At 38.2% G+C, this 20,366-nt stretch overlaps 1 pseudogene; it reads left to right on the forward strand.

Annotated features, from left to right (window-relative positions):
• The first annotated feature begins 12,061 nt into the window (after positions 1 to 12,061).
• Positions 12,062 to 12,178, forward strand: LOC125263851 (annotated as a pseudogene).
• The last annotated feature ends 8,188 nt before the right edge of the window (positions 12,179 to 20,366 follow it).

Below are 20,366 nucleotides of genomic sequence, written 5' to 3' on the forward strand. Positions count from 1 at the left end.
TCTTGCCAGACAAAGGGAAAAACCTGTGCCGGATCCAGCCTTGACAGCCTTGTCTCCACATCCCTTGCTCTTTCTCCTCATCATCCTCTTACACATAGTCTTCCTCCTCTACTTTTCAGATTGTTTCCATCTATTGTTGGTATCATCATTCAGCACCTGTGTTACCTGTGCACTCTGAACTGACCTATATTTTATACAGTTGATTTGATCAGATCATTAGAAATAAGTGTGAATAATTTTGAGTCATTGTGTTTAAAGGATGACAACTGTGTTGTAGTTGTGTTTAACTTTTGCCACATGTATTTACCATTTTGCAACACAGTGCAAAATGTGTTTTAGTGAGTAAGAATGTGTTTAGAGTTTTGCAAAAAGAGTGGATGAGATTTGCAAACAGTGTCTTAACTACCTGAACTTGTTTTGCCTACAAAGTGACTGATTCGACAAATGGGTTTAGGCCACTGAGCATTGGGTTCAGAGAATGGGGTTTAGTGTTTTAGCAATTGTGAAATACTGTAGGCGTTTCTCAATGTCAAGGAAGGAACCTCGGAAGCCAGAATTTCGAGGATGCTACGTCATCGACATCCGTCGAAGGACTGTTCCAATGTCGAGGATCCTCGGAATTTCAAACAAGGACTGAGTCCTTCGTTCGAAAAATATCCCATATACAGGAAAGGATGCATATGTGTAGCCTTCGCGCTCTTCGCACTCTAAAATAACCCACAATCCTATGCGCGCAGCTTTGCAATCTTGTTCAAAAAATTTAAAAAAAAATGTCGGACGTTAGCGGGCAATATGCTTTCAAATGTAAGTATATTTACGTCACCAAACATTTGTTATAACTGTGGTAAATATGTCAGATAAATAAAGTTTAACGTTTAAATGTCAGTACAAATTACTACCGTATTGATATTATAAATTATACAAATACAAATTACGTTATTGATGGCTAACTGAACCGGACCGTCATTTAACAATTGTTAGCTTGGTTGCTGTCACCGGCATTTCTTTTACCTTTTCACTGACGTAATGACGCAATGACGTGCACTTGCTAGTCTGTTCCATTTACGTGTTCTCCGAATGCTAAAGAGGAGCCTCGCCTATCTGAAGGTAGTGACTTGGAAGGACCAGTCCTGCCAAGGAAGTATCCTTGACATTGAGAAACGCCTTGTAATTCGATTGTTATGTCTGACGTCACGCGGCAGCGCTTCCGGGAACGCTCTATCTCATACCACAAGAAAACTACGGTGGCCGAGAGAGCTCAACACGCTGCAAATGAAGAAAACACATGCAAATAGAAAAAACACCAGCAAATAAAGAAAACATCTTCATCAGTTTGACAACACATGCGCTGCAAATTCCACAACACTAACAAAAAGACAAACGGGCTGCAAACTCCACAACACTTACAAATAGTGAAACGCGCTGCAAACTCCACAACACTTACAAATAGTGAAACGCGCTGCAAACTCCACAACACTTACAAATAGACACACGCGCTGCAAACTCTACAACACTTACAAATAGACAAACACGCTGCAAACTCCACAACTCCACTCCACAAGATTTGTTATTTGTCTATAATGCTGTCAACACCATCCACCGACATGATATTGACAACCATTGTCGATTGTCAACTTACAACATTACAGTCAATCAAAATAGACAAGTACTGTTTTAATGGCATATTTACTTGTGAATGTCCACTGAATGTCCAATGTAGTGTGATTAACAAGGCTATTGAATACGGATGTCCTAAGTTTACCTAAGTATCAGAACGTCTCTCCTCCAAAATCCGATCACAAAGGTTGAATGTTCTCTGAACGTGCACTCGCGCAGACCTCTAATGCAAAGAACATATCTTGCCAGGTTTTTGAACGCCACCACTGCAGAAAGTTTTGTTCACTTCAAGTTCAAGCACAGATGCGCGGATGTCAAAGCATCTCGGGAGTGCAAAAAAATTCAAAATTTAAATTCAAAATTTAATCCCGCGCAGCAAGAAATCTTATAGGGTCCCGCGGAGAGCCGCGGGAATGCAGATCTCTATCGGGTAATGTGAGACACCCCCTGTATCTCGAGATAGGACTAACTGCAGAACCGCAGATCCATACGTCATGACAGTCTGAGGACGACAGCGCCAGACTAACTGTGTGTTCACACCGCCTCGTCAAAGTGAATGACTAGCGTCAAAGTGACCAAACCAAAGAGTGTAAATTGAACAAATTATTACACAGCAGGTAAAAAAAAAAAAAAAAAAAAATCCATAAACATGCAATTAATTACAAGACTCTTTTTGTCCAGACACTCATTAAGAAAAATATCCATATCATCCTTAATTTGTAAGCAAAACACTAAAGGCTCTTTGGCCTGTTATCTGTCATCATCCATTTCAGCCTGTGAAAGTTGAAGAAGGGCTTTTCCCTGGACTTCCTCTTTTAATATCAGAAAGCACAGCTCCTCCACTAAACCCTTGAAGACTTTTGGTTGTTGTGCAGCCATTCAAGTGCAGCGCAGAAGTCTTCTGTGATCTGTGGCTCCTTCATGAGAGAAGGGTACAAACAAATGGGATGAAATGTTAGAAGTATTTAAAAATACTTTGTGTTGTAGTCAGGATGCAGCACTGCATGTATAATAAAGTTTTGACATTCTGTTTTTCTCATGTTTATATATTGAAGACATAAATCATACCCTGTCACTAATGAAATTAATATTCAGTTTCATGTTCACTTTCGGATGGGATTAAGTTTCTCACAGGACTTCTGAGTGAGCCGAGAAGCAGTAATTTTCCGATTCACGTGTAAATAGGGGAAAAAATCGTAAGTGAACTTGACTGCGCTGTGTTTTTGACTCTCAAAGAACCGGTTCATAAGAGTCATTTGTTAATGAAGCTGAATAATGTTACACTGAGCGCGCTGCGTGCGCATGCAACCATATTGAAAGAGTTGTTTTCTTGCCATTATTTTGCGTTACGCTGACTTTATTTAGATCATCACATTAAAGCGCCGCTTCTGAAAAGCAGTACTTGAAACACTGCTAAAATGTATATTTTATTCTGTGATAATTTTGGGGTGGCAGATGGGGTGGCAATGCTTTTTCTTAGGGTGGCAGTTGCCACCCCGTGCCACCCCGGTAGATCCACCCCTGTGTCGGAGAGCACTCGCTGCTGAGGAGGTTGGGCAGCACAGGAGTGTGGCGGTGGTGCTGGAGCGAGTATACATCGGGTGGGATGGAGAGCTCGCTCCCGTGCTCCTGGGACGAGGTGGGGTGGCTGCCATCCAAGAGGGAGCGGAGTAGTCGCCGCTGCTGTCCGCCATGAAGGGGAGGAGCAGGGAATGGGGGAGGAACCATCGCTGGCCGCCAGGGGGCGGAGGAGGATCGAGCTGTCCACCGGGCGTCCAGTACCATTGCATGGCACCGTGAGGAAGAGCCCTTTCGGCTGGCTGAGGACCGAGCGGCAGTGTGTCAGGGAACTGGACCAAGAATTGTTTTCCCCTTTTTTTCCCTTTTTCCTCTCTTCCCTCTCTCGTTTCTCTCTCCCTGTGCTTCCATCTCCTTTTCTCTCGTCTCGTCTGTCCTTACCCCTGCGGGAGGCAATGGGGGTATGTGACGAGCAGGGCGGGCGAGAGCCATGAAGGAAGGGCACGAGGCCGGTGATGCGAGTGTTAATGAGCGTCAGCTGCACGTTGCACCGGTCTCGAGTCTCTCACGGAGGAGCTCCTGAAGCATAAAAGGAGGAGCGACGACAGTGAAGGACGAGAGAGGACCAGGCCTGGACTTTACTTTATATTTTATTATGTTTGTGTGGCCAGCAGACATCCGTGAGGTTCTGCCGGCATTACTTTCGTTTTGTTCTTTGTTTATTTTATATTTAAGTTATGGTTTGAACATTTGCCGGTTCCCGCCTCCTTCCCGTATCTACGAACTGTGTTACAGGGTTGAACTAACATAAATGCCAAAAATTTAAGAGGTAAAACTTGTAACTGCTTGCAAAAGAAAATGGTCTGCAAAATTATAGCATCCTTTGTACAGACTTAATTTAGTACCTTTATTGCACTGCCAATACGGGTAATCAGGGTCTAAAATGAACACCCGCCAAGCATCAAATGCAGTGTTGGCGAGTATATGAACAGGACTAAACTCTTTATCTCTTTATCTATTAAACATATGCATTGAATGCCCACTCTTCAAGATGTTTATCTGTCCAACAGAACAAACCACAACTCAGAATAAACCTGACAGCAACAGGTTTCAGTTTGACTCAGAGGATGAGCTGATAGAGTGAGAAGGCACATGGTAAACATTTTTTTACATACACAACAACTCATTTATCTTCAAATTTTTCATATTTAACCAGTAAGGTAACTACGATTGATAGCATGATTTCTAGTCAGTTAAGCATGTAACCATGTATCATAAAGAGCATTAACTTTAACTTGTAACTACTTGCTAAAGAAAATGGTCTGCAAAATGATAGTGTCCTTAGTACAGACTTAAGGCCTTTGCACACCGAGTCAAAAATTTTCGTATGCGTTTTTTGTATTCGTGATCCTAGAAATTCGTCACGCACAGAGACCTTGCACACTGAGTCCGATGCGTATTAATGAATCCGTTTCGAAAGAAAATTGCAAAACAATACAAAATGTAGTCTTCAATCAGTGAGCATGATTTAGTTGTCCTCTCTCTTCTGAAAAAGAGAAAAAGAAATATTGGGTCCATCCAATCCCGAGATTGCGTAGACAGGAAGGAGAGTTCCACCTGGATGTCAGTGGCTCATTTTGATGCTTTGCTAGTGACAATGGCACAATCTGTCTTTATATTCTGTCTCTTTCCACACTTTGTCATACAGTGCTACTGCTTTAATTGTGGACGTTTGTCAGATGGCATTCAGGATTTTGACGTTCGCTTGTATGGTGGCTCTGAATTGTCAAAACGTCTGTCAAAATGTGTGCCACGAATGCGAAAAACGCAGAAAATCGAACCTGATCCGAATATTTTTATGATGGACGAAAGTTTTGGAGGCAGTGTGTAAACATGATTGACACAACGTGAGGTTGTAGGCTATTTATTTTTTAACGTGCAAAACTTTCAGACGCAAATTTTGGACTCAAGGTCTTTGCACACTGAGTTCGAAATTCGCATCCAAAATTTCTGCACGTTAAAAAATAAATACAACCTCACGTTGTGAAATGCTCGGGATAATCACGCAGCTCCTTGATGAGGTAGAACACTCCTTCCTCTTTCTCTCTACGCAATCTCGGGATTGGATGGACCCAATATTTCCTCTTTTTTAAGAAGAGAAGTCAAGTCAAGTCAAATTTATTTATATAGCGCTTTTACAATTGGTAATTGTTTCAAAGCAGCTTTACATATTAGAAGCACAGAAAAAAGGGAAGTGGTTAGAAATAAGCTGTACAAACAAGCGTGGTAATATGTAACATATACAAGATGGTGCTACATTAAGCCAATGTCGGCTGACTCCCAGGGGTGGAAAAAACCCCCTAGGAGAAAAACCCAGCGTGCTAACACTGGGAAAAAAGTCCTAGGAGGGAAAAAACCCCTTGGAAGATATATATAATATATGTAAATGGATATGGAGATCAAAATCTGAATTATACATTTTTATTATAGAGATTAAAAATAGATTATATATAAATATATGTAAGCGGATACGGGGATTAAAAATCTGAATTTATAGATGCAGCCAGAACTGGATCTGTAGGCCCATTGTCTCCTGGGCTACGTTGTAGTCAGGTCCAGACACAGGTTCTCCATCTGATCTGGATACGGCCTGGATCCAGCACCCGGAAAACCTCAGGATAAGCAGAGAGACAGATATTAGCGTAGATGCCATTCTTATTCTGATGTACAGGTATATCTAGTGTTATAGGAAATGTTCTCGGTTCCGGCCGACCTAATTATTGCAGCGTAACAATCCTTTAACGGATTTGAAAAATGTTAATGTATTGATAATGTGTTATGTGTATGCAAGAGCAAAGAGATGTGTTTTTAGTCTAGATTTAAACTAACAGAGTGTGTCTGCTTCCCGAACAATGCTAGGAAGATTGTTCCAGAGTTTAGGTGCTAAATAGGAAAAGGATCTGCCGCCTTCAGTTGATTTTGATATTCTGGGTATTATCAACTGGCCTGAATTCTGAGATCGCAATAAACGTGAAGGACTATAATGCATTAAGAGCTCACTTAGGTACCGGGGAGCTAAACCATTTAGAGCTTTATAAGTAAGTAGCAAGATTTTGAAATCTATACGATGTTTAATAGGGAGCCAATGTAATGTTGACAGAACTGGGCTAATATGGTCATACTTTCTGGTTCTAGTAAGAACTCTAGCTGCCGCATTTTGGACCAACTGTAGTCTGTTTAAAAGCCGAGCAGAACAACCACCCAGTAGAGCGTTACAATAATCTAGTCTTGAGGTCATGAATGCATGAACCAACTGTTCCGCATTTGTCATTGAGAGCATATGTCGTAATTTAGATATATTTTTTAGATGGAAGAAGGCGGTTTTACAGATACTAGAAACATGACTTTCAAATGAAAGATTGGTATCGAAGAGCACACCCAAGTTCTTAACTGAGGACGAAGATTTAATGGAGCACCCGTCAAGTGTTAGAGAGTATTCAAGGTTTTTTCGTGAGGAAGTTTTTGGTCCAAAGATTAGGATATCAGTTTTTTCTGAATTTAATAATAAGAAATTTCTTGTCATCCAGTTTTTAATGTCAGCTATGCATTCTGTTAGTTTTGTGAATTTGTAGGTTTCGTCAGGGCGCGAGGAAATATAGAGCTGAGTATCGTCAGCGTAGCAGTGAAAACTAACACCATGCTTCCTAATTATCTCTCCTAAGGGCAGCATGTACAGAGTGAAAAGCAACGGTCCTAGTACTGAGCCTTGTGGTACTCCATATTGAACCTGTGATCGATACGACATCTCTTCATTAACTACTACAGACTGATAACGGTCAGATAAGTACGATTTGAACCATGCCAAAGCAATTCCACTAATGCCAATGTAGTTTTCAAGTCTTTTTAAAAGAATGTTGTGATCGATAGTGTCAAAAGCAGCACTGAGATCTAATAACACTAATAGAGAAATACAGCCACGATCGGATGATAGGAGTAGATCGTTTGTAACTCTAACGAGAGCAGTCTCAGTACTATGGTATGGTCTAAATCCTGACTGGAAATCCTCACAGATTCCATTTCTTTCTAAAAAGGAGCGCAGTTGTGTTGAAACTGCCTTTTCTAGTATCTTTGACAGAAAAGGTAGATTCGAGATTGGCCTGTAATTTACTAAATCTCTCGGATCTAGTTGAGGTATTTTAATAAGAGGTTTAATAATAGCCTGCTTAAAGGTTTTTGGCACGTATCCTAGTGTTAAGGATGAATTAATTATATCAAGAAGTGGACCTACGACCTCTGGAAGCATTTCTTTCAGTAGTTTAGTCGGCATTGGGTCTAACATACATGTCGTTGATTTTGATGATTTGATGAGTTTAGATAAATCTTCCTCTCCTATAGCGGCGAATGATTCTAGTTTTACCTCAGGGACACTACAGTGCACTGTCTGAAGCGAAACTGTAGACGGTTGCATGTTTTTAATTTTCTCTCTAATATTATCAATCTTGCAAGTAAAGAAGTTCATAAAGTCATTACTGCTGTGCTCTATGGAAACGTCAGCAGTTGAATCTCTGTTTCTAGTTAATTTAGCCTCTGTGTCAAATAAATACCTAGAATTATGTTTGTTTTCTATTAAGAGATTTGAAAAATAAGTAGATCTAGCATTTCTTATAGCCGTTCTGTACTCAATCATTTTTTCTTTCCACGAAAGGCAAAAACTTCTAGTTTTGTTTTCTTCCAACTACGTTCAGCTTTTCTCACAGCTCGTTTTAGAGCCCGAGTGTGCTCATCATACCACGGCGTTGGATTAGTTTCCTTAATCTTCTTTAGACGTAAAGGAGCGACTGCATCTAATGTGCTGGAAAAGAGAGAGCCAATAGTTTCTGTTGCAGCATCGAGTTCTTCTAAGTTGTCAGGTATACTAAGGCGATGAAACTGCTCGGGAGATTATTTATAAAGCAATCTTTAGTGGTAGACGTGATGGTTCTACAATATTTATGGCTGGGTGGTGGTTTTGTAGCCTTGGCTAATTGTATTATACACGAGACTAAATAATGATCGGATATATCATCGCTCTGCTGTAGAATTTCAACAGCATCAATATCAATTCCATGCGACAGTATTAGATCTAGGGTATGATTACGACAACGAGTGGGTCCTGACACGTGTTGTCTAACTCCAATAGAGTTTAAAATGTCTGCAAATGCCAATCCAAATGCATCTTTATTATTATCTACATGGATATTAAAATCACCAACAACAAGGACTTTATCCGCAGCCAGTACTAACTCTGATAGAAAATCAGCAAATTCTTTGATAAAGTCATTATGGTGCCCTGGTGGCCTGTATACAGTAGCCAGCACAAATGTCAACTTACATAATGTTACATAAAGCACCATCACTTCAAAGGAATTATATTTGAAATTCTTTTGAATGATTCTGAATATATTACTATAAATTACAGCAACACCTCCCCCTTTGCCTTTCTGTCGAGGATTGTGTCGATAGTCATAACCTTGAGGACTAGATTCATTTAAAGTAATGTAATCGTCTGGTTTTAGCCAGGTTTCTGTCAAACACAGCAAGTCTAGTTTATTGTCTGTGATAATTTCATTTACAATAAGTGCTTTTGAAGAAATAGATCTAATATTCAGTAACCCAAGCTTTATCATTTGTTTATCTGATTTATCTGTGATTTTCATTTTTTGAACATCAATTAAATTTTTACCCTTAAAAGGTTTCAGAAGTTTTTTGTATTTACTAGTTCGAGGTACAGACACAGTCTCTATGTGATAATATCTAGGTGAAAGAGTTTCTATGTGCTGTGAATTATTTGAGTTCTGTGACGTGAGGCAGCTAGCAGACGGTCGGTTTAGCCAGTTTGTCTGCGTCCTGATCTGGGGCCTGGTTTGTCATGTTTCAGCTCTAAGACTATTTGCCAAATTTCTAGATAGAAGAGCAGCACCATCCCGGGAGGGATGAATACCATCTCTTTTCAACAGATCAGGTCTGCCCCAAAAGCTTTTCCAATTGTCTATGAAACCTATATTATTCTGCGGACACCACTTAGACAGCCAGCCATTGAGTGATGATAACCTGCTAACTATCTCATCACTCCGACGAACAGGAAGAGGGCCAGAACAAATTACTTCTGCTGACATTGAATTTGCGAGTTCACACACCTCTTTAATGTTAATTTTAGTGATCTCCGACTGGCGAAGTCGAACATCATTTGTGCGACGTGGATAATGATTTTAGAATATTTACGTTTAGCATTAGCTAGCACTTTTAAATTTGCTTTGATGTCAGGTGCTCTGGCCCCCGGCAAACATGTGACTATGGTGGCTGGTGTCTCTATTTTCACGTTCCGTGTAATAGAATCGCCAATAACTAGGGCACTTTCAACAGGATTCTCAGTGGGTGCGTCACTGAGTGGGGAGAACCTGTTTGATGTTCTAATCGGAACGGAAGAGTGGTGTTTGTTCTTGCCATTATGCCGCCTCACAGTCACCCAGTTAGCCTGCTGCGTGGCTTCTACAACCGGAACCGAATGTGCAGTGTTTACTAGGCTAGAAGACAACTAAATTATTCTCACTGCTTGAAGACTCCATTTTGTATTGTTTTGCAATTTTTTTTAAATTTTTTTTTTTTTTTCGCAACGGATTCATTAACACACATCAGATCAGTATGCTAGGTCTCTGTGCGTGACGAATTTTTAGGATCACGAATACAAAAAAATGCATATGAAATTTTCGGACTCAGTGTGCAAAGACCTTTAATTCAGTACCTCTATTGTGCACTGCCAAATGCTTTGACTAGCGCTGTTAGTGTCAGGGCACGGGGAAACTTTTTAACTGTTAAAAGACAAGATATCGCAGCAGACATTCAAATTTTTTATTACGAACACAGGACTGACATGAGGAAAATACAGTCGCTCATTCGATCTCTCTCTCACAATAGTCTACTATAATACAGTAAGCTTCAATGAACGATATTAATGAGAACAAACACATGTTTATGTTGCTAATCTGCTTGCTAACGGTGTTGACTGGAACTAACCATTTTATAAAGTTAGTTTCAGGCCCTGCTGGTAATGTTACATCATGTTTTTATTATGTGAGGATGTTCAATACTATTTTTAGTGCACAAATTCCAAAGGACACTATACTTAGTTGGCTATGACACGTCACTTCCACTTTCTGTGAGGACATCAACTGTGAGGTTCATAAAAAGCAGAAAAGGACTAAACTCTTTATCTACAAACTAAACATACGCATTGAATGCCCACTCACACCTTTGAGATGTTTTCCCATCCAACAGAACAAACCACATCTCAGAATAAACCTGACAGCAACAGGTTTCAGTTTGACTCAGAGGATGAGCTGATAGAGTGAGATGGCACATGCGTACACAATAACTCATTTATCTTCTAATATTTCATATTTAACACAGTAAGGTAACTACTTCATAAAAATGACCACTGCTGAATGATAGAATGTTTTCTAGTCAGTTAAGTGCTTATATGTAACCATGCATCATAAAGAGCCTGTGCATTTCACCCAATAGGAGGGTCAAAATCTGTTGTGGGAGGATTCACTTGCCATTAGACTGTCTTATTATTAGTTCAGACTTGTCACTCAAAGGAAGATGGTGTTTCATGTGTTTGTTCTGCTCTGTTTGTGCTGGTGGAGTCTGACTGGTAAGTTATAAATATATATTTTGGCTTAATATCAGTAACATTTTTCACTTGCTTCTACCATTGGAAACTCAGAAAGTGAGGCACTTTCAAAATCTCTGGCTGTTTTTTAATTATCTTAATTTCAAGTATCACAAATGCAAATCCTCTTTCAGTAGTAACCATGAACAGCAATAAAAATAATATAAATTCATTAGTCAAAGTGCAAGAACCCGGTTTTGTCTACTGATCTAATCACATATTTAAAATATCAAGGCTTTGACAATATCTAGACGAATTCAACTTTTCATGTTGTAATTGACTTCGTAACTTCATAGATCGTGCTCGAGATAGGAGAATATTCTAAAATACCTTTAATATCATGTTCATATATCTCACATTGCATTTGCTTCTCTGTTCTGAATGTTTTTCATTTCACATTTACTAACAAACTTCAGCTGATTTCAGGCCATCAGAAGCTTTAATCAGTGTAAAATCTGTCTGTTCTCCAGGTGTGTTTGGTGATTCAGTGTCAGCGATGGAGGGAGATTCTGTCACTTTATACACTGTAACTGAAATACATGAAGATGACGACATACTGTGGGAATATGGAGTTAAAAAGTTGCAAATAGCCAAGATTAAAAAAAGGAAGCAAATCTTCAACACATTTAATGGTACTGATGGGAGATTCAGAGACAGACTGAAGCTGGATGATCAAACTGGATCTCTGACCATCACAAACATCACAACTGAACATGCTGGAGATTATAAACTAGATATAAGTGGAGCGAAAAGATCATCAAAAACATTCAGTGTTTCTGTCTATGGTGAGTAGAGAACTTTTATCTAAATATTCGATAACGCTTTAGATTACAGCCCGGAAAGTATACTGCGTAATTACAAAGGAATTTAACAGAGTAACTTTCAATACTTATAGTGTAACTATATAGTAAGTATGTGTAAGTATAGGGGAACAATATGCAAAGTCTTAGGAATAAAGGGGTAACAACCAGGAAAATAACAAATTATTTAATCTGTAAATATTTTATAACTAGGGGTACTTACACTGATATTATGATAGAGAGCAATCTTACGTTTGGGAGCAATTTAGTGAGAAAGTGCACTGATTAAGTTGTTTCAAGGCAAATACAAAGAACTATTGCAATCTTTTTTAATACATGGGGAAATATGCTTTTGTTTCATGTAGTTACAGGGTAAGTATGACATTACGGGCCGTAAATTAAAGTGGAGCTTGTTACCAGCAGCCATATCACCCTGTAGCCCAAGACTGGTTGCCCACTGAAGCTAAGCAGGGCTGAGCCTGGTTAGTACCTGGATGGGAGACCTCCTGGGAAAACTAGGTTGCTGCTGGAAGAGGTGTTAGTGAGGCCAGCAGGGGGTGCTCACCCTGTGGTCTGTGTGGGTCCTAATGCCCCAGTATAGTGATGGGGACACTATACTGTCAAAAAGCACCGTCCTTCGGATGAGACGTTAAACCGAGGTCCTGACTCTCTGTGGTCATTAAAAATCCCAGGATGTCCTTCGAAAAGAGTAGGGGTGTAACCCCGACATCCTGGCCAAATTTGCCCATTGGCCTCTGTCCATCATGGCCTCCTAATCATCCCCATACACTGATTGGCTTCATCACTTTGTCTCCTCTCCACCAATAAGCTGGTGTGTGGTGGGCGTTCTGGCGCAATATGGCTGCCGTCGCATCATCCAGGTGGATGCTGCACATTGGTGGTGGTTGAGGAGATTCCCCCTTCAATATGTAAAGCGCTTTGAGTGCCCAGAAAAGCGCTATATAAATGTAAGGAATTATTAATTATTAATTATTATTATTACCCTCTTATTTCATGTAGTTACAGGGTAAGTAATTAATAAAATGCAAACAATCTGATATCACTGACTCTGAAACCTTTATTTGAAAGACAATTTTATTAAAAACAGGTCTACAACACTTATTATTATTTTTTTTAAATCAACTTTTCTTTTCAAATTCTAAAGTCCTGAGAGAAAGTAACAAGTTTGTCCGTTTTTTGGTTGTTGTTGTTTCTCGCTTGGTTTCTTCCTCTTGTTTCTCGCTTGGTTTCCTCCTCTTGTTTCTCAACTGATGAATCTTAAGAAGGAATCTCATTGCTATTCTGTATTATAATAAAATACAGTACACCCAGAAATGTTCTCATGGTTTAGGCTGTCACCAGCGCCTGCATGAGAGTCGACTTCGCGTTCGACGAAGCATTGAAATGAGCAACGTGAAGCTTTCATGACGTTTTCGCGGGAGATTCATGCGAGAACTGCCGTCTCTGTTATTCTGTCTTGGTTTGTTTCTCATTGATCTGTTATTCTGTGTATTTTGTTGTAAGCATTAATCAAAAAATATAAAAAAAAATTGACGCATCCAACATCTGCGTGAGTTTCTCGGCACGCTTACGTCACGCTTCAAGTTACGTCAAGCATGAACTCTAAACCAGAAGACAGTTTAAAAAATATTCAAATATGTGGTATTTTTCTTACAAATACGTATCGTTTCACTTCGGAAGACATTGCTTCATCCATTGGGGTCGTATGGATTAGGCTACCGTAGTTATTACTCTTTGTGCTGTTTGATGCTTCGACTTTTAGGAACACGTGAGCTTGCAATATAAAGCGTTCCCAGATGATTTATTTTTTCCTAAAAAACCTTTTGTGTTCATCTTAAGAAGGAAAGTCGTATACATCTCAGATGGCATGAGGGTAAAAGATGAGTAAACGGTGACCACATTTCTGGGTGTACTGTATTTTCTTTTAATACAGAATAGCAAATGACATGGGATTCCCTCTTAAGATTCATCGGTGGAAAGAAAGAAGAAGAGGAACAAGAGGAGGAAGAGGAGGTAGTCAAGCAAGAGAAACTAACAAGAAGTGTTGTAACTTTAAATTGAAATAAGTTGTATTTCAAATAAAGGATTTCCAAATGATATGACTGTTTGTGCTGTTTTTTTTTTTTTTTTTTAATTGCTTACCCTGTATTTACATGAATTAAGAGGGTAACAAGCTCCACATTAATTTACGGCCCGTAATGTCATACTTACCCTGTAACTACATGAAACAAAAGCATATTTCCCCATGTATTAAAAAAGATTGCAATAGTTGGTCCCACTTTATATTAAGTGGCCTTAACTACTAAGTACTTACATCAGAAAGTAAGTACAATGTACTTATGGGTTCATAATGAATTGCAAAACACATTTGCAGCTATTGAGGTGGGATATGGGTAAGGTTAGGGACAGCTTTGGTGGTATGGGTAGGTTTAAGGGTAGGGGTAAGGGTTAAGGGATGGGTCAACAGTGTAATTATAAATGTAATTACAAAAATTAATTACAGATGTAATTACATGCAGGTGTTTTTAAAATATAAGTACATTGTAAAAACATGTATGTACACAATAAGTGCATTGTATTAAATGATTAATTTAAATGTAAGTACATAGTAGTTAATGCCACTTAATATAAAGTGGGTCCCAATAGTTCTTTCTACTTTGCCTTGAAACAACTTAATCAGTGCACTTTCTCGCTAAATTGCTCCCAAATGTAAGATTGCTGTCTATCATAATAACAGCGTAAGTACCTAGTTATAAAATATTTATAAATAATTTGTTATTTTCCTGGTTGTTACCCCTTTGTTCCCAATACTTTACATATTGTTCCCCTATACTTACATGTACTTACTGTATAGTTACACTATAGTTATCGAAAGTTATGCTGTAAATTTGTTGTAATTACGCAGTACTTTCCGGGCTGTAATCTAAAGTGTTACCGAATATTCAAATATTCTTGTTTCGTTAAAAGAATATTCAGTTCAAGTTGAGCTCAGTTAACAGCATTTGGACATAATGGTCATTACCAAATATAAATAGTTCCCTTTTTTTTTTTTTTTTTTTTTTTTGGTTATGTTTGTTTTTTTATAGCAAAACTCATTGCTATTGTGGGAGACTTATGTCAATGGAAATTTTAAAAGCAGAAATGTGAAGCTTATTTTTATAAAGGCACTTGCATGAAATCTAAAAATCGTAATCCTTGTTTATTATTTGAGCTATAATTTGTAAATATGCAAATATGATTGTTGTCTAGATTTACCCAGGTTACTTACTCTCTGATGTTTTTCAGCTCGTCTGCCTGTTCCTGTCATCAGCAGTAACTCTTCACAATGTTCTTCATCATCTTCATCAAATTGTTCATTGGTGTGTTCAGCTGTGAATGTGAGTCATGTGACTCTCTCCTGGTACAAAGGAAACAGTTTATTGTCCAGCATCAGTGTGTCTGATCTCAGCATCAGTCTCTCTCTACCTCTGGAGGTGGAATATCAGGATAAAAACACCTACAGCTGTGTGCTGAACAATCCCATCAGCAACCAGACTCAACATCTGGACATCACTCACCTCTGTCACACATGTGCAGGTACGGCAGAGCTGATATATGTGATTATTTACTGATCTGATCTCTGTCTTCTGTTGTAGATCAGACTGACAGTCACTTACATTAATGACGGTCTCTCTTTTCCTCTCCTTCAGTTTCTCCAGTCTCTCAGATAGTGCTGATCTCTGCTGCTGCTGCTGGTGCTGCTGTATTTCTTCTGATAGTCGTTCTAGTCCTGATCTGCTGCCTCTGCAAGAAAAGTAGAAAAAGAGGTCAGTACAGCAAGCAATTAATGTTTAATATTTATCTTTTATAAGGCACAGATTTCAATGTAAGATTGAAAGGTTTGTTGTTTTCACACATCTGTGATTTTGTTTATGCAGTCGTGATCCGGGAGAACCACAGAACTGATTCATTCATTACACCAAAAAGACGAAATAAGGTAAGACACTTCATGACTGTGTTGTTGCTGTCAGTTAGTCTGAAGTTTTTTTGCAATATGCATCAAGCGGTCAGTGAACAGATCCCAGATTTTATGCTGTACTGTTTGCACCTGATTGTTAATACTACAGTATATCCATAAATTACTTTGTTCAAAGCAAATTTTAATTAGTATTGTACTTTTTAAAATTATTATTATTATTATTATTATTGAAAAAAATATTATATTCAATGATTATTTCATCCAAAAGTTTACAAGAGCATTAGTTTCTTTCAGCCATAGTCACTATTCACTTTCATTACATCTTTTTTCCAAATGTGAACTGTATCCGTCAGTCCCTAACTTTCTGCCTACCACCACCTTTTGTGTTTCCTGTAAAAAAAAAAAAAACATATCTCCATAGCGAGTTATAACCATAGACTGTAAAAAAATATTGACGTAGTGTCCGTGACGTCACCCGTAGATTTCTGGAGAGCATTTTTGAAGTGAAAATGAGGCCGCGTCACTGCACGTCACTCCCAGAAAACTGAAAATGGGCAAAGAGGCGGGATGTGGTTGAAACGGAGGTGCCTGATTACTGAAACCACGCCTCCCTAGCTCGATGTGATCATGTTAGCAGGCAAAAGAAGCTATCTATCTATCTTAGATACTATCTAATATTAATAAGAATAACAAGTTATATCATTTGAAAGCTCTAAAAGGTTTACTGTCAATCTACGGTGTCTTTTTTTATGATATAGATGCTTCAGCACCAGTAATTGTGTTGGCTGTTCAAATGACAACACGCAAAATCAAAACAGGACTTGGTTAAAATGTCCATGAGCATCCATTAAAAAACAAACAACAGCACTTTTTGTCCACAAAAGCATTATACATTTATGAAATATTGATATATTATCCATTGTTTGCATCACATTTCTTCTTAATGATCTGCTGTCCATCATCGTTCTTCAAGAAATTTTGCAACATGAGCACTGTTTATGTTGTAAAACTCTATACGAACATTGGACTCTCACAAACAAATGAGCCAGGGTCCAAAGTATAATTTGTTCAAAATAGTGCAGCAGTCTTAGTTATAATATCCAGTGCTGTCAGAGTTTGTGATGTCTTGAGAGGCATATTCTCCAGACATTGTCATTGTAAATCTCACGAAAAAAATCTTTTAGCCAATGTCAAGATGATCCAACAACGTGTGTTCTGTTGATCTTCCACAATTTTATCCAGGCTGTAAACATGTTTCTTTCTGCTGTAAAGTTGGGCATTTTACCATGGGGCTCAATGAGATTCTGCTCTCTTTTGGAGCCTGTCCCTAGCGGCCAGTCAATGAATTGCAGTATAAGTCACTTCCTTATTGGCTTCAAGAGAAACTGGAGGAGGTTGCTGCTGGTTATAACAGTATGGGAAGTAGCTAAAACTGGTCACTAAATGTCACTAGATGATGTCATAATAGTCCACATGAATATAAATATAGATCAGTGAGCGAGTCTCTGAATATAGATAAGGTCTGACCAAGAAGTTTGTAAATTTGTTGTTAGGCTTTTGAAAAAAAGTCTTAAAAGGATCTAGTGGCACTCGTTAAATTGAAGTATCATGGTGCTCTTGTGCGCTGGTGTATTTTGTAAATAAAAGTCACATGGCTTTCCTACCATTCTGGACCTTGAAAGTGGTAGTTGCGTAGACTTTCATTTTTGAGTGAATTAACCAAAAACTTCAATAAAGACATCATGGGTTCTGAACACATCCAATAATTTAATCAATGCGACAGCGCAGGGGGTCGCTGCGCAGCACACGCTCTAGAAAGTTTCATCCTGTCAGGGGCAGGTGTAGGGAGGGAAAGTGACCAGTGAAAGAAATTATTTTACAGAAACTTTGTTAAGGTCTTGTAAAGGTTGGACTCAAGTTAGTGAATTTTAAGTAAAATTTAATTATTTTTAAATGTCTATACTTTTTAAAATATTGCATCAGCAGGTTCCTGATTGAATGTGTGTTTCCTTGCAGAAATCAAAAGAGGAAACCGTGTATGAAAACCGCATGACAATACAGCGATATAATGCTGCATCTGCTGGAATAAATGTTCAAGCTCATTGACTCACACCTCTTGGTTCATACCTATTTTCTGCCAGTATATTTACTACTGTCATTTGATTTTGCTCTTTGTATCACATCATGTAATTTCATCTGTTTTTTTGTTTGGTTTTGTTTTTTTTATAAATTTATACTGTTATGTCTGAAATGTTTGTCTTTGTTTAATTTGAATGGAATAGAATATTTCAGCGCGCTAACCACTAGGCTATCGGCGCCAACATATGCAATGCAATATGCACATTTTGTATGTCTCCCTCATCTATCACACCTGATTCAACTCATGAGCTCATTAGTAGAGACTGGATGTGTCAGATATAGAGAGACATACAACAAGTACAGGGCTGGAGCTCCTCCAGATACCCTAAGCTAGGGTATCTTCCGATCATTTATTTTTTAATTTAATATTGAAATCAGAAAAATGAAAAAAGGTGTCTTTTTTCATTTTTCATTTTTGTTTTTAAACTAAAAAAAAGAAAAAGAAAAAAATCTGCTTAATTTTAGCATCCTGCTAGTAATGTGTTAAAGTAACATCTAAGCAATGTATTAAATCATGCAACAAACCAAATCATTAAAGTAACATCTAAGCAATGTACTAAATCATGCAACATACCAAATCAATGTGTTAAATGCTAACAATGTGTTAAATGTGTTAAATCATACTAGCAGCAGGTTAAATCTTGCTAGACAACATACTAAATCAACATGGTTATTTAATATTTTTAATCAGTGTAAATATAAAAATCAATGGTTGTTCACCAAAAATGAAAATTCTGCCATTTATTACTCACCCTCATCCCGTTCCACACCCGCAAGATGTTAATCTTTAACATGTTAAATCATGTTAGGGAGCAAGACATTTCCTCTCTTAAGATCCATAAAGGTACTAAAAACTAAATCAGTTCATGTGAGTAAGTGGTTCAATATTAATATTATAAAGCGATGAGAATATTTTTGGTGCGTAAAAAAAAACAACACAAAAAAACCCCACACATTTAGTGATGCCAATTTCAAAACACTGTTCAGGAAGCTTCGGAGTGTTATAAAGCGTGTGGTATGTCAAACCACCATCGACCATCACTATATAAGTCGTTATTTTGTTTTTTTTTGCGTGGTATTATCCTAGCAATGTGTTCCGAAAGATGAACGAAGATGAACAAAGGTTTTACGGGTGTGAAATGACATGAGGGTGAGTAATAAATGACATTATTTTCATTTTTTGGTGAACTAACCCCTTTAAATCCAGATGCTGAACAAGCAATTTTTCTTACCCCATTGGCAGATATTTTTGCTTGTTTTAAGCAAAAACTTGCTTCATTTTGATTTTGAAATATTGATGTCATTTTACTTATCCAGTAAAAGCATCTGGATTTAAGGATTTTAGATATTTGGACTGTAAAGAAGACAAATATACTGTGTAAGAAAAGCATTTTTTTTTTTTTTTGCAGTGCAACATGCCAAATCATGTTATCAACATGAAATAAATATGCAAACAATTTCATAAATCACTCTAAAATGCTAGCAACATACGAATCATGAAAAATCATGCTAGAAATATGTTCCTTCTCTGTCCCAAACTTCAATTTCAACAATTTAATTCAGACTTTAAGCTTCTCAAAGTTATTTCAAACTTTCAGACAGATAAGTGTTTTTCAAACTTATTGAGAAACTTTACTCATCTAGTATGGAATTTACCAGTGATATCAGTGAAAAAAGCCACTTTCAGCAAAGACATCAGGTCAGTACCATGATGGTAGCTGAACAAACTCAGAGTTACAGGATTAGTTTCGAGTTGACAAAACAAAACCATTCCAGCCCGGTTTTCTTGGTACCATGATGCTGATCATCAACTTTCTCTGTCAAACTAAACTGAAATTTACCTATCCAGCTAAACCTGCTTATGGTATCATCATTAATCTGGATTGATTTCAAAATAATCAATCAAATAATCAAAATAATCGATTTCACTTTCCTTAAAAGGAATACGCAGGGGAATACTAAATGATACTCGCCAACAACTGAAGGTGAGTGACGTGTAGAAATGTATGGTGTCCCACACGCTGAATTTGTGCTCTGCATTTCACCCATCCAAGTACACACACACAGCAGTGAGTATTGAACACACACACTGGAACACACACCTAGATGAGTGACATTTTTCCTGCTGTGGTGACGGTGAGTAATGGTGTCTTGCTGGTTGGTGTGATGGTTTGGTGTCTTGCTCAAGGGCACCCCAGTTGTGGGTAAAGAGTGAAAGAGAGCGCTGTTCATTCACTCCTCCACCTACAGTCTAAATATTTTCATTGCTATAGGAAGGTCAGGTTTTCATAGCATTAACTGGTTATACGAAAGAGTCCAAAAATTCGCAGAGTCATCTGGAACACAAAGGCAGCTTTTTCCACCATTTGACCACATGTCTTAGAAAAGCTTAATAATTAACTGTTTTTCACCAGAATTTCAAACACTACCACTACTAAAACAGAAACACTGAAGCTGTTATGATTCTTCTGCTGTAGTTTATAGAGTCCAGAATCTGTGGCTCTGTTGTTGTGCTTTGTTTGATTTTTCCCTCTCAGATGAAGGGAACCAAGGCTATGAATCTGCAGGAATGGAGAGAACATGGTGATTTTTATTTTCTTGA

The sequence above is a fragment of the Megalobrama amblycephala genome, linkage group LG2 (genome assembly GCF_018812025.1).
Source record: "Megalobrama amblycephala isolate DHTTF-2021 linkage group LG2, ASM1881202v1, whole genome shotgun sequence".
Classification (NCBI taxonomy): Eukaryota; Metazoa; Chordata; class Actinopteri; order Cypriniformes; family Xenocyprididae; genus Megalobrama; species Megalobrama amblycephala.